This window comes from Lampetra fluviatilis, chromosome 36, assembly GCF_964198595.1.
Source record: "Lampetra fluviatilis chromosome 36, kcLamFluv1.1, whole genome shotgun sequence".
Taxonomy (NCBI): Eukaryota; Metazoa; Chordata; class Hyperoartia; order Petromyzontiformes; family Petromyzontidae; genus Lampetra; species Lampetra fluviatilis.
The window spans coordinates 1,702,180-1,722,628 of record NC_136310.1 but is presented as its reverse complement, the minus strand read 5'-3'; the positions used below and the strand labels follow the sequence as shown (position 1 = coordinate 1,722,628).

The 20,449-nt window shown below is 49.4% G+C and overlaps 1 protein-coding gene across 3 annotated transcripts in view; it reads left to right on the top strand.

Annotated features, from left to right (window-relative positions):
- Positions 1–20,449, top strand: part of LOC144945017 (histone-lysine N-methyltransferase MECOM-like) — a 247,443-nt gene that overhangs the window by 50,557 nt on the left and 176,437 nt on the right. The window contains exon 1 of one of the 3 annotated variants that reach the window (XM_078873182.1): positions 10,515–10,628. The exons of the other annotated variants lie outside the window; for them this stretch is intronic. The gene's annotated coding sequence lies outside the window, so the exon portion shown is untranslated. Of the gene's footprint in view, positions 1–10,514; positions 10,629–20,449 lie in introns of those variants that run through there. 3 annotated transcript variants of the gene reach the window in all.

The window sequence follows — 20,449 nt, the reverse complement described above, 5'->3', positions numbered from 1 at the left end:
TGATTTGTAATTGTTTGTAATGTAAGACATACTTGTGACCTCAGACGATTGATTGATATGAATGCATTCGCTCCAGGTGGGTTTGTAAAAGCAGCCATAACTCGGTGTAATGTTACTAATAGCTGGCCATCAGTAACACAAATATATCTACTTTTATAACCAAACGCAAGCACGATGAGGATACAGGTATCTTTGTCAGGAAGACGAGTTTACGAAATTAAAATCTATGTAAAACTTACTATGGCAATAAAAGTACTACAATTGTGGGAAAACACTAAGGAACTCACTTTTTTGGTATTTTCCCAGGCAAGGCGCATAGCGCATATATCACTCTTTCAGAAGCGACCTGGCCACAAATAGTCCAATGACGTGGTTTGTTGACATTTATAGCAGCCAAATTCTCTAAACGCAAGCTTGGAAATGTGGAGGGAAACACCGGAGGACCCGGAAAAAATTCAACGCGACCACGGGGAGAGAGACGCAGACTCCAAATATACAGCAGCAGGCGTCAGGGTAACGATCGAACCCACGACCTCCTGTAGACCAGGCGAGGTAGTCAACATCTCCTAGTCACCGTGATGAGTGTAGTGTAGTCACCGTGATGATGAGTAGTGTAGGCACTGTAATGATGAGTAGTGTAGTGTCGTCACTGTGATGATGAGTAGTGTAGTTTAGTCACCGTGATGATGAGTGTAGTCACCGTGATGAGTGTAGTGTAGTCACCGTGATGAGTGTAGTGTAGTCACCGTGATGATGAGTAGTGTAGGCACTGTGATGATGAGTTGTGTAGTGTAGTCACCGTGATGATGAGTGTAGTCACGAAGGGAGTGGAAGCCCCTCGCTGTGGCTCACAGAGCTCGACATTGGCGCTCGGCTCCTGAACCCCACTGCCATCTTGCGCGAGAATAGAATAGGCCTGAAATTGCTTTTGACAATCAGTTTTAAAAAAATTACAATGAAAATTCCGTAATGTAATATTCGATTTTTCATAATGGTCTGTCACCTACTTGTAACACACATTGTAATTTTCTTCTTCAAACAAAAATAACTTGTATTGATGTGGAACAAGTGTATGTATGTGATTTAAAAGCTGTTAAAGAAATGTTTAAATTTCAAACCAATGTTAAATACAAATGTGTGTGTGTGTGTGTGTGGGGGGCGGTGGGGGGGGGCTGAGCAATAGTGCAGCGGTTATCACACCGCGTGCACTCTAAAGCCAGCGCCCTTGATGTCGATTCCCAGCCAGGGCGAACAGCAACAGTGGCGAGCGATATCTGGACGGGTCCTGGCCCTTACCCCCTTCTCACCGAACCTTCACCAATCCGCATTGACCAGTATGGTGAAGTGTGGTCAAACCCCATCCTCTCCATGGCCTACATGAAGAGGCCTTCATCCAGCAGTTGAATAATAAAGAGATGATTCTTATTAATTATCATAATTTATCGAAATAATTGTTTGTGCAACGTTGTATGCTGAACTGCTACAAAAGAGACGAAATATTAAGGAACGGTTTGTGGAGATTGAATGACAAATAAGTTAATTGAACAATATTGGAACTTTGAAATAAGAACTTTTTTGTCAGAAACTGCGTGGAGCCAACCAACGTGTGAAGCATTAAAACAAAGGCCCCTGGTCACAATTTCACGGCTAGAGACGCGTTGACATTCGTTATTCGCCGGCGACTCTGGGTTTATCTGGGTGGCGGCTGCTTCTTCACCCTTGCGAGAGGGGCATTTTGCTCGTGTAAATTATAAATCTGAAAAAAAAGATTTGCTGTTTCTGCTTGTGTGCGCGCTGGGCTCTCGTATAGCCACTGCGAAGTCCACGGTGCAGCTCCGATAGTTAACGGGACAGCCCAAGGGTGGGTGGGTGTTGGGTGGGGGGGGGAAGAGGTGAATGGGAAAAGCCGATCGGATGCCGACAATTGGTTTTCTGCTGAATTTCCGCGACCTCACAATGCTCGTGCACAATGCGTGCGCCCTTTACGGGGGTCCCGGTCATGATGAAAAAAAAAGGTGGACACGGTTAAACAAACAAAAAGGTTGGACATTTAATTCGCATTAAAAACAAGACAGGGAAGACGCGGTCCCCTCGGACAAAAGCTGTGGTCCACGCGGTTCCGTCGCACCACAAAAGCGGCTGGGAATGCGGCATTACCGAGTGACCCTTGGGGTCTGGTTAGGTCCCAGTTTGCCACGTCGTGCGCGCGGTCGCACAATCAATCGCGGCGTGGTGTAATTAACTCTCATTCAGCGGCGCTCAAAAGCCCCGGGCCGGACCCCGGGCCTTGCCCCGCCGAGAAAGATGATTGGTGTTAATAAACGCTGGCCGCTGCCAATTCCTCTCCATCTACCCCACGAGCATCCCACCCACTGCCTCGCTCGCTCTCTCTCTCTCGCTCGCTCTCTATCTCCAGTCGCCTGCTCCCTACGCGATTATAATCTTACCCTGGCGGGGGAGCGGGAGAAGCGGGATTGATTTTTTGGTGGGAGTTTGCGAAATGTGCGCGGGCACGCGCGTACACCCTCGAGCTCACGGTGCGAAATAAATAAATAAATGAGTAAGCTTGCCAGCTGGTTGACTCATTTTCTTTGGAATTTATAAAGTCGTGTTGGGCACGGAACCTTTTAATCCAGCCCATTTATTGAGAAATGTTTGCAAAGCCGTAATCTTGACTTATTTCTAGTTCCTTCGGCGCGTTTTAATTTATTTCGCATTGTCAAGGTCCGTTTCACGGAACGACGGTGCACAGAAAAAAAAAACCGCACAGCCGGTTTTCTCGTCCACCTGTTGTTTATTAATCTATGTTCATCAGAGAGAGATCACTTTAAATTAATGTGATCAAAAACATGTTTGGACGGTTATAAAGCCAAATTTTGTTTTGTTGCTGTAATTGATGTCGGTGATGGTTATTGATCATTTAAAAAAATACAACTGAGAACACTTGCGAGCATTTCAACATTGACAGTTTAGCAACGATTTTGGAAGGATTCGACATTTGATAAAATAATTACTGCCGCTGTAGTTGAGACAGTTGAGTTCCCAAGTCCCATTTTACTTTTCAAGGTAGACCTGTGAAAAATATAAATATAATACCATACAACAATATTAATGTAATAACATTATACAAGAACCCTGGGCAACGTATAACACGGCAGCGTTAAACATCACGGGCAGAATATCCTGAAGTTTAACCCATTTGAGTTTCGAGTGTAAAAATGATCAACAGCTAATGTCATAACGGGAAAGCAAGTGTAATCAGTAACAACGCAGTTAAACATCATAAACAGCCAACTTGAGAACAGCAGAAAAAGTTATAAAGTGCAAAATTAACGTGCAGAGTTAAACAAATGTCAGCCAACAGATATTTTAACTCAAAAAAATTACCAAAGAATTGAACTATGGAATCAAGTTACATAACCCAGCCCCCCCAGCTGTGCAGATGATCGTATCACTGCGCCCTACGTAATCAGCATTACTACAATACGTTCTGTCTGCTTTAAATTGTCCTCTAATTGCTTTGAGTTTGCTCTCATTTCCCTTCTGCGGAGTGCTTCCTACCCTCGCCATTTTCCTTAGCAAAACACTCTCAGCGATTATATCATTATATTATTATTTTTTGCAATGGGAAGTGATACAAGGTTGTTCCATTGTCATTGTGCTTTGACCCCGTGGTCCAGACTCTGCCGGATACATCGCCCCGCTCATGCTGCAGTAAACACGCGGTATTCTCAACAGATTAATGGAATTTGTAACCCAGAGCCTTGTTCTCTTGTTTTCCACCCGGTGGAATGCGGAGTTTCCGTCACTCACCGTAAGATATTGCTCAATAATAATAATATCTTCTCGAGAGAGAGAAAAAAAAATGTCCAACGACATTCCAGCAAACAACAGCACTCCCCGATGTTTGCTCTCATCCCAATCACTCAACACCTTGATTACCACGCCACTGAGTTCCAGCGACCTTGTCATTCCACCTTCAAGCCACCGCTGTAAGGGCCCCAATGCATTAGAACGTGGAGTCCATAATACAAAGAAAACCTGTACTGGATGATATTGGTCGCGAAAGCCTCCGTGTTAAAATGTGGAGTGTCCGAGCCTTATTTCGTGTTGGTGGAGAGTTGTAACGGCAGCGTTCACGCGTCCGTGCGGAGGTTGGCGAGTGAGTCTGCGGGCTGCTGCAGGAGAGAAGCCTCGGGGCGAGGGTTAGGGATGGAATGTACGAAACGCCGCTGGTGAATGATCGCAGGCCGCTGTGTTGCCTTGTGGGCCATGGGTTTGGGATTCGTCACCACAGACGCACTGTGGCCGATTTTGGCCGATTTTAAATGCCAACGATGTTCGAGGAGAAGGCGGAGAAGTGACATTCGACACAATTTAGTGCATTCTGATTAGACGTGAAACTAAATCGGACAAACGTGTTGGATAATTTTTTAGGCTGCCAATAGTGACACAAACTAGCGATTGATTGTTTTCACTGATAAGTATAATGCATGGCCAGTCTAAACCTGTACATTGCTTTGTATCGTGCTCAAGACTTCATACGTGATCTCCATCATCAGGAAGCCAAGCAAATTTGCCTCCTTATGGAGTTGAATCCTAAACTCAATAGAACGCCGTCAATGATGATGATAAGAAATCGCAATGACATTGAAGAAGCTTTCAACCCTGAAAGAGCCATTGCACTCCGGCACCACCACGTCAACAAGGACTTGACGTTAAGGAAAGAATTCTCGAAGAGAATTTGCCCCGAATTTCTTTACCAAGTAATTGCTCCACTCTCCGCAGCTACGGGAGGAGCAGAGAATCATTCGTGGTGGTGGCTCGCGGCATTAATCGCAGGACACCTGGGTAATGTCAGAGGCCGGCTATGGAATTAAACCACGGGCGATACACGAGGAGCCTCGCGGATCGTGGTGCAAATAATATGCCCCATCCAGCCCCCCCCCCCCCCCCCCATTCTTACCACCCCCCCCCGGGTTTTCAGTTTTCAGAGCTATGAATTGAAGAGTTGCAATTTTAACAAAATTTCCAAACGAGGAGACGGAAATTTAAAAAGCCAACAGACAAGATGCTGAGTTAATGCCGCTGCGTAGGCGTTTGTGGTCGTGCAGTGCAGCTCCTCTATCGGGTTTGTGCCGCGTGTTGTTTCGGCATGAGGTCCGACGTTTCGCTCCACGTGCTCTACCAAGCTCCTTCCGGTTCCTGTTCAGTTCCAGAAGAAGTTCCCCGCCCCGCCCAGGCATGCGGAGAGGAACGTTGGGGTCGGCACGTGAGAGCGAAACGTCGGGACACAATTGGAGCTTCTTCGGTGGGTGGTGGAAGGGGGGGAGGGTGCTAATTCAGTTTCGTGAACGAGCTCGCAAACACGCACGGAGCCAGCGAAACGTCGGACAACGTGGCCGAAGAGCGCGCGGTTAAAATAAAAACTCCACGGCAGGGTCCGAGACGCTGGGGTGTGACTGGGGGAACCGGTGATCGACTCTGTGTGAGTCACCGACAGACGTACAGCCGGGACGATGGGAAAAGAGGGGAAAAAAACGAGTTGGCGTGACCTTGCTGGGGACGAACGAAGGGGGGGGGGTTATCTTGGCGCCACTCCGAAGGCCCTCCCAGCCCAGGCCACCTGTTGTCAGTGACGGCGTCGGAGATTCCTCACGCCCAGCGATGACCTCCTTGAGGACGAGGAAGGAATCCGGACCATAGTTTTTCGCACCGTGCATTGTTACGTCTCTCTCGCGCCGTGCGGGTCGCCTGGGGGTTGTTCGGCCATACTTCCCCACGCTGGTCGGTGCGATTTGCCGAGGGATTTGGGAGCGTGGGAGCATAGCAGGACATGGCAATTGTCCCTCTGCTGATGATGCATAGATGAGGATGCAGTGATAACTCAGTGCGGTTACTCGCAACAAAATCGTGCGTTATAAGAATCGATGATTCGCAGTAAATTGGAAGACGATTCGCTCCCGTTGCGTGCAGGCTAACGGAGCGGAAACGTCGTAAGTGGAACGAGTCACTGGGGCTCTCTAAAATCCCGTCTCAAGACGCTGTCCCCGTGAGCTGGGCTCTTTGTGTGCTGGTGATGACGTCTCTCTCACTCGGCAGGTGCTGGCGTTGAATGGAGTTGATGAAACGCGCGTGCGTGCGCGCGTGCGTGCGCGCGCGCGTGCATGCCAGAGGAGCGATGCTCACAACAACGAGCTGGAGCGTCGGGCGTCTAAAACGCAAAGAGTTTGGCAGAGTGGGGAGAGCGAAGTCACTCAACCCATGGCACCTGGGTCCATCCCTTGATCTCCTGCCAACGGGCCTTAGACACTTCACGTGGTCTCAAAGTACACGTGGCCTGACACGAGCGCCGTGGTGAGGTCACCGCCACTTAGTGTGGAACGGCGGTGATTGTTATTGCGCCCGACTGTGCTCGCTAACGGCACTTGCCCCAACAGTCTGTTAAGGCTATACGGGGTGGGAGGGGGAGGGGCTGCTTTGTCTTTGTGCCCCACTGTGTTGAGATCGGGGGGAGCGCTCCCTTGTGTCTTGTCGATGAAGACGTTCCGTGCAAAGTAAACACGTGACGCAAATGAATCGTACGCGCGCGAGTGAGCCGAGTGCTGTTGGATGCGTCGGAGGGTCTTCTTCGTCCTCTTCAAACCGTTTGTTGTTAATCATTCTTACGTTGCCACGCCGTTGATGTTTACTGGAATGAAAACTTTGCAGAATTCGTTGATTGTGGGTTAGATCGTCGTGTCTGTGCAATGTGAATGTGTTCTGCGATGACCCCCGCTTTGTGCGTGTGCACCGACCGCTCTGAAAACGCCATCAGATCATTTCTTGTCCTTCTTTCGTGTAATTATTCGCGTCAATCGCAGATGTACGTACGGGGCGTTAAGCGTTCCTGTGAAAACGGTAACCACGGACATAATAAAGCCACTTGTATATCCTATAACAAATTGCATTAGGTTAATGACACTTTTTTTGTTAACCTGCCAATATTTCTCAAAACCGTCCTTTGTACGTGCGCGTTTGTGTACGGTATGTAAAAAAGTAAAAAATATCTCCCGAAGTTCTTCTAAAGCCAAGTGCTGTCCCAATGGTCACGTGGGACCCACGCAGCTGGGCAGCCCCATGTTAATTATTTCATGTTCCCCAGACACGGGCACAGAGGGCAGGAATATCCTGCCATGTGACAGGTGCGGGATCACTCGGAGGCATTAAGAGGTTCGGTTGCTGGCTTAAAAACTAAAAAAAAAATCTGTACGGGGTGGAGAGGGGAAGTAAATAAATAAACCACGTTATCTGTTGCACACACCCAGGCCGGAGCTCTGTGATTCATGCCCCTGGACATTCACAGCCCCGCCAACCGCCCCCCCCTTCCCTGCACTCTATCTGCAAAGGCCCCCTCTTCCTGCCCGCCCACCTCCCTCCCTCGCTGAGCTGGGTTTGCTGAGTGAAGGGCTTCCCTCCCAGATCGCAAACAGTGACTCAGGGCGTTGGTGGCTCCTCGAGAGCCGTGTCGCAGACCGTGAGCATGGGAGACGGAGAGGGGGCGAGCGAGCCCCCGCCGCTACCACCACCGCGATGGATTTTCGCAATTGCGGCCACGCGCGTGTGGCTCTGTTTTTGGATGATCACAAAACTTGGAGCTGAAGCGTCATCAGACGCACAAAGGCCCTTCTTTGAGGCGGATAAAACAAATGTGTTGGCTGCGTTGTTCTACAGTCTGTTGGTTAAAAATGTTTTGAAAATATGAAAATAAGGCCAAACATTTAGCAGTTCATAAGGCACTATTGTTGATGGTGGTGATGATAATGATGGTTAGGCACATTACTCTAACATTCACGATAACGCAATTGCACAAATTAGACACCCATGCTGCCTACATTTCCAAAATCGCTCGAATATTACACTTTGTCCGACCGTTAAATGTCCCGGTTACGCAGAGCAGAACTTCGGACATGCCGAACGGCGTGCGGTACACCGCACAGACGCCTGGGAGAGCTCCCCAGAGACGTAGACCCGTTCGGGAGCTGCACAGAGTTGTTTAAACCCAAGACAAAATAGCCCAACTCCGTCGGGTTAAGTTTGCCAAAGCTAACAGATTTTCGCCGCACGCGTCGTCCGGTATAGAGATGCGAGCCGTGGTTATGTTAATTGTAAAGTGGTGTTCTGCTTGGGCATAGTGCGTTTAGCCACATCGGACGGCGGGTTTGGAACCGAATAAGTTGTCCACCTCTATTCTCTTGATAAGTGAGAATCACTCTTAAAACACCAGCCGTGTCGGGCGTGCTCAGACAGACTGACATTTTCGTCCACGCTGGATTTCAGTTTGGCGCACGAGTGAAATGATTGATGCGCTCCATAAATAAGGCCTGCTTTCAAAACAATAATTGCCTTCAACGTGACGCCTCTTATGGAATAATTAGCAGGGTGATTTAGAAACATTTGACTTTGTGGTGGCCAATTTTTTGGAACAGCGGAAGTTGCTGAGTAATGATTTCCTTCATCATCGTCACAGTCAACAAGCGCACTTGTGAATTCAAATGTCCCCTTAAATGAAAGAAATAAAAATGGCACGTTACCCAATGGACTAGAATAAAATAAGCCGATGGAAGTATTTCATTTGCCGTAAAGACGTGCCATTGGCCGCAACGTTAGCTTGCAACGGTATACATAATTAATCAAGGTCAGGAGGTCATCGCAGGCAATGTCGTTAATGTCACCGCAGCCTCACGTTGCTTCTGTCCGCTCAACCCCGCAGCTATTCTACGCTCAGCACGTGACCTCCACGAGTCTGCTGACAGTACCCAATCATCTGGCTCGGTCTTCCCCATTTAACAAAAATAACCCGAGTCGTAGGGCAGTCATAAATAATGGTAATGGTTAAAACGATTGACGTTTTTGTAAATAAAAGCCATTGTAATATGTTTAAATGTGTCCCAGCATCATCATTGTCGTCTACATCTGCCATGGCCATTGGACTGCTGAATGAAGGCAAGAAATACCCGTCACCATATCTCTGGCTTCTGTGATTTAACAATCAACAAAGCACCCCCTGCACACCAATTGACGTCCATTGCTCCATCTCCGTGATCCACATCCTCCCGGGTATGTTCCATTCCTTCACAGTTGACCATCACCCCTTGTAGCACAGAAGTCCTTCCCAAACCCACTTACTCTTCCCAACAGTCACTTTTCGCGACCAATACTATCCATAATAAAGGGTTTTCTTCTGGGTTTGATCGCGTAAATAGAATAGTGTCGTTGAACCCGCCACCACCCGACACAGCCAAGAAGCAACTTTTGTCACGTGAAAAAAAAAGTGCCAATTAGTTATTAGTTCAGCACGGCCGATGTGTTGGAGAGTAAACCCACAACACTTACAATTCGAGTACGACGTTTCGCTCGTGATTGCAACCAGCTTCATCAGGCGATTCACCAGAATTGTGAAGGAGTCTTCCTGTTTCGGTCTTAACAATGTAAACGCCTCGCCAATTCTGCAACCTTGCCCATTGCCTACAAATCCACGTGTTCCTCTCTCTCTCTCTCTCTGAATACAATTCCAATTAAGCCTTTCGGAGAACTCTTTCGTTTTTGTTCCGTATTTTTTTCCGTGTCTATACATATCCGTTTGGTTGTGTAGCAGTGCTATAACCTCCCGTGTCAAACCAGTCATCGGTGAAGCCTACATCTGATCGAACACGCATCGCGGGGAAATCTCTTTTGTTATCAGTGGCAAGGATGCGATTTGCAATGGTAATTGTCAGGCCCGATGACTGCTATTACAACAACAAAAAATGCATGCACTTATTTCACCGGTTACTGACACTCCCCGCTGATCGTGCATTGTAATACACAGCGTTACACGGGCATTTCAATAATTGTGACGGTGTCACAAAAAAGGGGGTGAGAGATAAAGATTAGGAGGCCCTGACAGCCGTTGCTGTGCATGTCACCACGCCTCGCCATCGCTTCCTTCCTTCTGCTCTATTGCACGAATGTCACACATTTGACAAGTTGACCTCCGAGTTTTTGACCTCATGATATTCCGCCATCTGGCTTGAGGTCATCCCGTTTGGTTGTCGAGCTCTGGGTGTCACTCCCGTGGCACTCTCCGTAACCTGTCCCCCCCCCCTTCCACCCCGCACAGCATCAGCATCTTCGTTTATACTAGAGGGATCCGATCAGCTATAAAGCTCTTTTTTCACATGGAGAATCGGGGCAGGTCAGTACGTTACAACAAAGCAAAAATACGATAGGATAACGTTACAAAAACACACGTGTTCCATTCGCCCATCACAACCTCCCCCCTCTTCATTTTTATTATTTTACATATATACACGCAAAGCCGTCTTGCTATGTTCGTTACCGAGCTCGGTTAAATAAATAAAGGCAGCAGCGAATGAATGAACTCGTGGCGCTACTCTCTCTCTCTCTCGTTAGCTTTGAGAAGAAAATGAGGACGACGAGGGGAATGGGGGGGGGGGAGCCACCTCTCAAGCAGCCGTAACAAAGCTGTTGCGACTCGCTCGCCTGCGGTTCGCTGTGACGGTCGTTGCTGACCGACCGCCCGCTGCTGCTACTTAGATGCTGCTGCTTGCTGCTGCTGCAAACCCCTCCTAAAGCAAACAGCGCAGGTAAACACCTTCGCGGCACGAGCGGCAATCCGACCGTGGCAAGAACGCCGCCGCCGCTGCCGCAGCTGCGTTAGGGCTCGCACATCCAGGCTTGTGTCATTCCCAAAGGACAACGATCGCCCCATAGCCTGCCTCTAACCCAGGACCAGTTCAAATAATCGTCACCCAGTGTTGGCCTCGAGCGGGAATCGAACTCGGGTGGCCGGGATCATGATACAGCAACTTCTCACCACTGGTGTCACTATTGTACCGTCCCCCACCGCCCCCCCCCCATTAAAGTGGCGTAACAAATCTTGTTGTTGTAATGTTTGTGAATCAGTGTGTTTTCCTGCAAAACAACTAATTGAGTTCAACACTATGGGAACCTCATTTGCCAGTAAAAAAATATGATAATTGGTTCTTTACCCTTCTATAGTTTTGTTGCCAGATAGAAGGGTAAAGAACCAATTATCAACTAATTGAGTTGTAGAAATCCTTTAGAATGCCCCCCCCCCCCCTGGTTATGAGGACAGTGTGTAATTCATGACATCTGCCTCATTATATCCTTTATTGTCAATTTGTGATTCTGACATCATGTGGCTTTGTAGGTAAAAGCAACTGCGATGTATATGTTAGTCCGTCAGCCGATTGACTTTGCAGACAATCGGGCAGAATTAGTTTTTACAAAGTCAACTCTGGACCACTTTGTGGTTCTCATCAGCAGAAGCCACGGCTTTTTTTTTTAAACAAACTCTGCCAGATGTTCCAGATGTTCTTGGCAAGTACACTCCACATATGAAACGGGGAACGAGAATGGGGTGTTCAACACAAACTCGGCGTAGCACGGTGGGAGTTTTTTTTTCTTGTGCGGCTTCACGGCTCTGCTTGCTGGACGGCAAATCGCTTACGGCTCTGATCTGCAACAGGCGCAGAAATTAGTTTCACTTTCCATAAAGGGCGGTGGGGTTGTTGTTGTTGTTGCAGTAGTAGCTGGCCATTACGCTAATTAACTCTGGCGCTATTCCATAAGGGGCTGCTGTTACTACGATTTACAGGATCCATCGGACATGCCTCTTACGGCCAGGCGTGTCGTCGCACGCAGATGCCGAACAAAATGAACAGCGCCACGCCGCTGCTGCTGCCGCTGTGATGGTGCGTAATGATTCGTCCTGCTTCGGGGGGTTGTTCCCTTGTTTTATTACAATCGACTGTTTGCAAACATTCGACAACGCTACCGCCACTCGTGTGGTTTTTTTTTAATTGCGCCCGTTAACATGTTCTAAAGTGCGCCCCCACCACCACCACCACCGCCGTCGCCGCCGCGTCCCCACGTGTGCAATGTTCTGGCGAGCGATGCTCCGCTGCCTTGGCCTGACCGGCACCGACAAACCTGATTACGGGATGGGGGTAGATAGCTTATCGCAATGTGGTGGGCAATGATGCTGTCACCGTAACACGGGGGCGGTGAGGGAGCTGTTGCAATACCTGCTATCAGCTTGGTGTTGCTTAAGATAGAAACACTGCCTGCTGCTGCTGGTCAAACCTGTCCCGTATTGAGCAATACTCCGATATGCTCAGTCAATCCTCCCGGGTATTGCAAACCGCACAATTGGAGGCAATTGTTTACCCCCGTGCTGTCAAAGTACGTGCCTTTGCGTGTTCAATGTACGCGTGGTTTTTTCTTTTTAAATATGCGTCGACCTAGGTCGACTCAACCTCAAATGAGTATCTGCTGCGATGTGTTAACGTCTTCACTAGGGAGACAAAGGCGGCCGGGCGTGGTGCTGGCCACCCCCGCCCCCCTCGTGTGCCATGCCGGCTTTCATGGGTGATGCTCCTCGCTAACAACAGCACTCGCCCCAACAGTCTGTTCATACTAAGCGGAGGATCTTTGTCTTATACGGGTGTTTCTGTGGCTGTGTTTACTACATTTGTGTGTTTTGTGTACATCTTTGTTAATATAACTTGGTCATGATTAAACCACTTTCTCGGGTACCGTGCTGGCCTTAATAGGCGCTCACTAACAGCCCTCAACACTTTGTTTACGGGGGGTATTGTCTGAGCTTTGTCAACTGACAGTCGCACTGCGATCATCACAATGCTTGTAGCGCCTCCACCGTGACCCAGCCATCCGTGCTGTTGACTGCCTTCTATTCACACCCAGGACCCCAAGTGTGTTCTCTCCCCCCCCTCCCGCTCTGCCTATGAACGACTTTGGTTTCTCTCTCTCTCTGTGTCTACAAAACAAACTTGCCCACTGTTCTGTACAATGTTTGGAAATGTGGTCGTTTTTAAGACGCTCAATAAATCCGCGTTGTATGCATTATGTGTACTTGCACAGCAACTCATAGACTATCATAAAGACCCACATATCCGCATAGACACACACCTATGACCCATTGCATTTATCTACAAAATTAACACGCCCGTTGTTTCTATGCAGCGTCTTGGGACGCGGTTGCATTCGGGATTCCAACAAAGCGACGTTGTTAGTATGTGGCCGCAAGTAGAGACGCATCGACTTGCGCAGAGACGCACAGATTCACATCGAGACCCGAAGCACGTTGCGTTGATGCGCCGTGTGATCTCAGCTGGTGCAGAAATAGCCGTCGCACCGCCTGCCACATGCAGTAAGCTCCCTCCCGTAGCCTCAGAAGTGCGTCCTTATTTATACACGAAAACATACATTCGCTAAATCTTTGCTTTGTAAAAAAAAGTGTTTCCGCGTTGCTTCTCCACGTATCTTGAATCTACCCATGCCCCCCCCCCACCCCGTCACTCCCCTGCTGCATGTCCCGATTAACCCAAAACGCAGAGGATTTACCTGCACCTGTACCGAACGTGTTTTTCTAGTGCCTCTTGCGGTCGTACTCGACTGGCACTTTTCTCTCTCGTCCGCGTCGGTTTCGTTGACTGGCGTCAACATGTGGACCTCTCGACAAATCTGGCTGTCGCCTGATGAAGCTAGTTGTAATTACTGGCGAAACGTCGTACGCAGATTGTAAATGTTGTGGCTTGCCAGCAGAACAGAGCCACGTTCTGTTTACGTGACAACCCTTACTAGTTGGCTGTGTCGGGTGGTGGCGGGTTTTAACGACACATTTATATATTTAAGCGATTTAACCCAGTAAAACCTCTATGGACTACCTCGTGTGTTTTAATTGTTGCAATATTCCTTACGTGCTCTCGTTCTATCGATGTGCGTTTTTTTTTAACATCGTTTGTTGTCGTCGCTGTTAACAGCACCACACTATCTCATGGGAGAAAAAATCTAAACTAGCCGGGCAACTGGCTAAACGGGATCACCCGTGTGGCAAAATCAATTTCTGCACGCGAGCAGCAGCAGCAGCAGCAGCCCAGAGTGGAAACCTCCACCTCACCCCCTCACCCCTCACAGGGATCGCCCCCCACGTCTTCGTGGAAACATGAGGATGCATCCAAGTGGAGATGGGTGGGTGGGGGGTGGACAAAGTAAAGGACTTTTTTTTCTTTCAAAAGCCTCGGGGCCTATAGGGAGACCCCCCCCCCCAGCCCATTACCCCTGCCCTGGACTACCCCGGTTGCCCCCCCCCCACCCCCGCTTGCAGTTGTTCCCTGCAGCCCTGCCCTGTCCTGCCCTGCCCTTTAGCAATACAATATGCCTCGACTGAATCATCGCCCAGTTAGGCTTTCCTGGGTAAATATTGTAATACCGTATTCTCTGGATTAGAAGACGCCCCGGAAAGTAAGACGCGTCCACTCACGGGTGCCCGGTGGTAATAAAGTCATAGCGCATTGTTACACATACACACCTCGAGCGGATTGTTAAGGGACATCGGGGTAAAAGGTGGGGCTTGTAAACGGGGGAGAATACGGTAATTGAGGTAATTTAAGGCTGGTTATTAAGTTGAATGTTGTAATTTTGGGGGATAGTGTTTAAGCTAGTTTTATTCCAAATGTGCGATCAATATCAGTGTTGCAGCGTGAAGGCATTTCCATCCTGGAACTTTTGCCAACAGCGGCGCATCACTCTGTGTCGGAGAATAAACTTGCAGAAGGAGGAGATGTTGCAGAACTAAATCCGAGCGCCCTGCAAGTGACCTCGTATTTACGTGCGGGGCACTGCACGTCCCCTCCGCGTCGCTTACACCAGGGATGTTTTTGTCACACGTCACTCGAACCGACGTTTGTAATTGTCAGAGCTGGAATTTAGCCAACTTAAATGACAAACAAAATGTAATAATAAATTATTTGTCCAGGAAAGCCACGCTAAGTCCAAGGACTTCTTTTTGCAGGAGGGTCGTGCTACATTGGGTTTTCGTTTTAAGGTGCCGTTGGAAAAAAAAATTACGAGTTGTTTATACGCGTGGGAGGAAACCAGAGCTCCCGGACAAAAGTGCGAGGGTGCAATACTATATCACCATACAGACGGGTAGGAAGGGAGTTTCACAACAACATGTGTGCGATGATCCACCAACCCTCCCTGCTGCTGCCGCTGTCTCAACAGTGGTGAGTTACAGAGAGCCGCGTGCATCAGCGTGGCCAACACAGCAGCGGCTGCAGTGTGCAGTCATCGATTCCGTTTGTATTACGATCGCCTGTTTTGAAAGCATTCGCTACCACCACCACCACCACTCGTGTGACCGTTTAAAACGCGTAAGTGTGCTCCGTGTACAATGTCCAGCTGGCGATACTGGCTGGCTGGCTGATGCTGACGATCTTGATGCAGCATGGCAGCCACTTGCAGCAGCGTAGCCACCACAAGCCCCGGCTGTTGTGCAGTCATCGGTGATCCGGCTCAAAACAACAAACGCGCCACGCTTCTGAGAACCTGGTTGTAATCAGGGGTGGCTGAAACCCAGACATCCAAACTCAGATTCCCAGCAGTGCCGACCCCGATGTCTCTGACCTTTGACCCACCTGGACCAGCTTCTATTCTCTTCTCCGTCCAACTTCAAATCGCTGGGGGGTGGCGTGGGAGATGCAGGAATCTCGCTGCCCTTTGAATCTTTCGGCAAGGCTTGGCGATTTTGTGAAATGTTGTCTGGCGTTCCTTTTTTTTTATTTCGCCGATTGCTTTGTTGTTTGTCCAAAATGAAATTGTGTAACGGTGATTCCCCCCCACCCCCCCCCCCCCCAAGGGGGCATGGGGCAGCCAAAGTCGTCTCCTGACAGGGGCTGCTGGGGCTTTTTGTAAATGTCAAGGCCGCCCACCATCCCATCGTAGGAAGTGGCGATGACTCGCGGCCACGGAAGGAAGGAGTAAGTGGCGCGGGGAGACTCGCGGCGTTTCAGAAAACGCGGCAGGAAGGACTGCACCTCGCGCATGCCGCGCAGATAGCTGTGTAAGTGGCCTTGCCCCCCCCCCTCCCTCCCGTGCGTTAGCAGTTGGGGCTGTTTATGCAGCATCGGCCTACCCCGTCCGTGCGTGTGTGCGCACGCACGAGTGAGTGTGTGTCCAGCGGTAGTGTAGCCGGTCAGCGCGCTGCGCTACAAACCCTGCGGCCCGAGTTCGATTCCCGCTCTCCGGCCAACAGCACCAGTGGCGATTATCTGAACCAGTCCTGGGACTGCGATGTGTTGACACATTCCCACTGGGGAGACAAAGGAGGCCCGGCGTCACGTGCCGTTCCGGCCTTCATAGGTGCTGTTCGCGAACAACACTTGCCCCAACAGCCTATTAAGGCGATACGGGAGGGGCTCCTTGTTTTAGTGCTGGCCTTATCCGATGCTGCTACTCGCTCATAGCACTTTCCCCAAACATACGGGGGGGGGGGGGGGGTCTTTTGTCTTCATGTGTGGGAGGAACGGTGGTGCATATCGTATCACACTGTGCTACGCAGCCGGCAGCCAGAGTTTGATTCCCGCTCACGGCCATAATCCGTGAAACATACACGCACTGTGTATGGGCATGCTTGGCATGGAAGCTTAGTTAATGCATCGATCTTTGAATTGGTTTTCTTTATTACCCTTTGCCAATATGCTGCTGGATGAAGGCCTCTGCCAAGGCATGTCGGACTTGAGGGTTATTCGACTATACTTCACCATTCTGGTCAGCGTGGGTTGGTGATGGGGTGGGGACTGGTAAACATATATCACTCACTACTGATGTTAGCCGTGGGCAGGAATTGAACTTGCGAGTCAAGGTTCACGTGGCAGTGAATGAGCCACCGCGTCAACACTCCCTACTGAATTGTCTTGTGCTTGTTTTAACAATGATATAATGCCACGTGTACAAGACCGCCCCACTCAATGCCTCGTAATTAATGAGCTGAAACAAAACAAAATCAACTTATTCCATTTAAAAAGTACTCCCACAATTTGATTAACTTGCAGTTTTGTTTTTGTTCCCAAAGGGATTGTTCTCTCTGCTGGCCATTAATCGCACCTGTTCCTGTAATGAATTGTTGCACTTGTGAAATTTGCTCATTGTTCTTGTCTATGATTGGCTATAACCAATTGCACGTAGCTTATTTTAACCTCCAAAAGAGAAAAAATACAATTTGTATACATTTTGTTAACCTTACCATCGAATATCAGAACACATTTTAATCGATTATACGGCACTTATTATACGGCACTTGTTCCAAAAAAGTGTCTTGGAAACCCAACAATTGAGTCTTAAGACTACTTTTCATTAGGGATGCTTGGCCAATTCCATTTACCGAGTGCCTTTGCCTTGAGGCAGGATACTGGAACAGCCGGAGAAAACCCCGCACTTAGGAGGGATTATCACGCAGAAGCGTCGCGGCAAGAGACTCGAGGCTTGTGCCGCACGGCCATCACCTGGCCCAGCTTGCAACCCTCTTGGGATATCACCGCACCAACTCCGCACATCACCCTCGAAACCTTTTGGCTTCCCTTCATACGCATCCGTGTGTATGTGTGTGTATGTCGACTCAAATGAGTACCGAGTGAGGTGTGCAAACATCGCCACTAGGGAGACAAAGGCGGCCGGGCGTGGTGTTGGACACCCCCTCGTGTGCCGTTCGGGCCTTCATAGGTGCTCGCTAACAGCACTTGCCCCAACAGTCTGTTCAGGCTATACGGGCGATCTCTGTCTTTACACTTACATACACACATAGTGTACAATGGGTGCATTGAAGAGTCCACTTTCGAAGGGGCATCAATGATCAGAACACAAGTAACTATCGTTGAGCTCTCTCTATAAGCTATGAAGCCATAACTCTCACAATCTTAATCGCCTGTTGAGAACATTGCAAGACGGTGGCTATTTATATAATTGGAGTATCTACAAACGGATCAACCCTGTCTGTATTTTAAACACTCCGATACGAGACATCTTAAGTGGTTTCTTACCTAAACCACAAAGTAAATACGCAGACTCCTTCCCATATCCGTCTCACTCTCTCTCTCTGCGTAAAAAAAACCCACCACGTGTTTCTTACCCAACCCCCATCGACCGGCACGGCCTTGTGGGAGTGGATAATTTCAGCAGCATTGCTTCAAGACAAGCAAACACCTGGACGGTTTCGACGATGCAGCGTCTCATCAGCAGACACTATCGCGACTGTTATATCCCCCTTCCCCCTATGTATTATCTCACACAAACAAACACCGCCTTGTGAAAGACCCAACGCAGAAGTTCCCTGGGGTTTGATCTCCCACGAAGATCACGGTCGACCATGAACCGCGTCCACTACACAAACCGTGGCAGTAGCAGATGGGGCTACCTGGTGATGCACAAATGGGAACATTTAAAAAAATCCTGCAGTGAGTGTGGCCATCCAGAACAGCCCGTACGCCAACGCATAACGACGCAATGCCCTGAGATCCACAAATACCAAGGAGGGAGACATCACTCCGCTGCTCCTCAAGCGGTTATCTGGCTTGACCACCTGAATGTGACACTGTGTAAGCTGTTGCTCTGCATCTACATCACTAACCGTATGAAATAATAATAATAAGAAGAATAGGGGGGGGGGGTGTGGGGAGCGCTTTCATGTCGGTGACGGTGTTGGCCCCGTCACTGTTTTCCACCGCCCCACGCGCGAGCTTCTCCGTGGCATTTCCCGTGACTTTGTAATTCCAGCCCCAAGGTGAACCGCGGCCCCCAGGTGATGTTTCCCCTTCCCAGCTCCGGAAGGGCCTTGTCCGCGCTGCCTTAAACGCCGGCCAGAAAGCGCCACCGCAGAGGGTGCTCGCGCGCGCACAGCCGCTGTTTGGCTTGGCCGTTACCCGCGCCCCTCCCCCCTCCTCCTCCTCCCTCTCGCCTCTCTTCGAGGATCTCATCATCCTCATGCTTATTATCATCATCGTTGTTCTTATCATCCACCTCATCATCATCATCATACTTATTCTCATCATCATTGTAATTAACTTAATTGCCATTATTATTCGTAGCAACGTCCACCTCATCATTGTGCACCTCATCAGCATCATCCTTAACCTCACCATCATCCTCGTTATTCTACTCATCATCATCTTACACATCATCATCATCCTCGCCGTCATAATCCACCCTCCCATGCCCTCCCTTCCCTCCTGCGCAACAGAGGCGACCTTTGCAAGGAACTTCTTGGTACCCTTTGGTCGAATAACGTAGACTTGGGTGTGCGCATTCACACTCGCAGGCACATTCACACACACAGGGCACATTCACACACACAGGGCACATTCACACTTGCGGGCACGACACACGGCTCGCTAAGCACACTGCACATACCAGGTGATGTAGGATTGGTAGGTGGGTGGATGGACATTTGTTAAAAAAAGTGTAGGTGGTTGTGTCTAGATGGTTGAGTCTAGATTTGAAGCTTTCGTGACTGCAAGGAATCATATTCTTAGGTTTTTTCGGTAAAGTCACGTAGGTAAAACATCAAAATTAATGAAAAAAAAAATCACGACGTTTCGGAGGCAACACAAGTCTCCGTCATCAGGTGGGACCGTCACAGCCGAATTAGCTGCATCAAGTGAGGCAATGATTCAAGATGTAATTCCTTATAAGCAAGTTGAAGGGGGGAGCCCCGCCCCCCTCCCTCCCGATACGTTCCATTCATTGGCTACCACATTCTGATGAGCTCCCCCCCCCTCTCCTCCCCCCTTCAACTTGCTTATAAGGGATTACTTCTTGAATCATTGCCTCACTTGATGCAACTAATTCGGCTGTGACGGTCCCACCTGATGACGGAGACTTGTGTTGCCTCCGAAACGTCGTGATTTTTCTTTTTCTTTTATTTTATTTTCATTAATTTTGATGTTTTACCTACGTGACTTTACCGAAAAAAACCTAAGAATAGGTGGTTGAGTGTTTGTAGGTAGGTGAGTATCTGAGAAGGTGAGGTGGGTATGTGGGCCCGGTCTCAAACGAGTACCTGGTGTGATGTGTATACATCACCACTGGGGAGACAAAGGCAGCCGCGCGCTGTGCTGCCCACCCACCCTCTCGTGTGCAATGCTGGCCTTCCATAGGTGCTGCTACTCGCTAACAGCATTTGCTCCAACAGCCTTTTTAAGGCTATACGGGCATCTTTGTTGTGTATGTGTGCGTATAAGAAAGAGAGAGAGAGAGTGCGCGTGTGTGCGCACGTGTGTGTGTGTCAGAGCGCACGTGTGTGTGTCAGAGCACACGTGTGTGTGTCAGTGCGCACGTGTGAGAGAGCACGTGCGCGTGTACGTGTGTGGCGGCCGGGCGTGGTGCTGGCCACCAACCCCCTCGTGTGCCGTGCCCGGCCTTCCATAGGTGTTGCTACTCGCCGACGGCACTTGCCCCCAACAGCCCGTGAAGGCTACACGGAGGGGGGGGGGGGGTCTTTGTGTTTGCATGGGTGTGCGATAGACTTCACCATCCACCTGTGAACGTTCCACGCCAGGAGCGTCACGCTATCAGCTCGGGGCTCGCG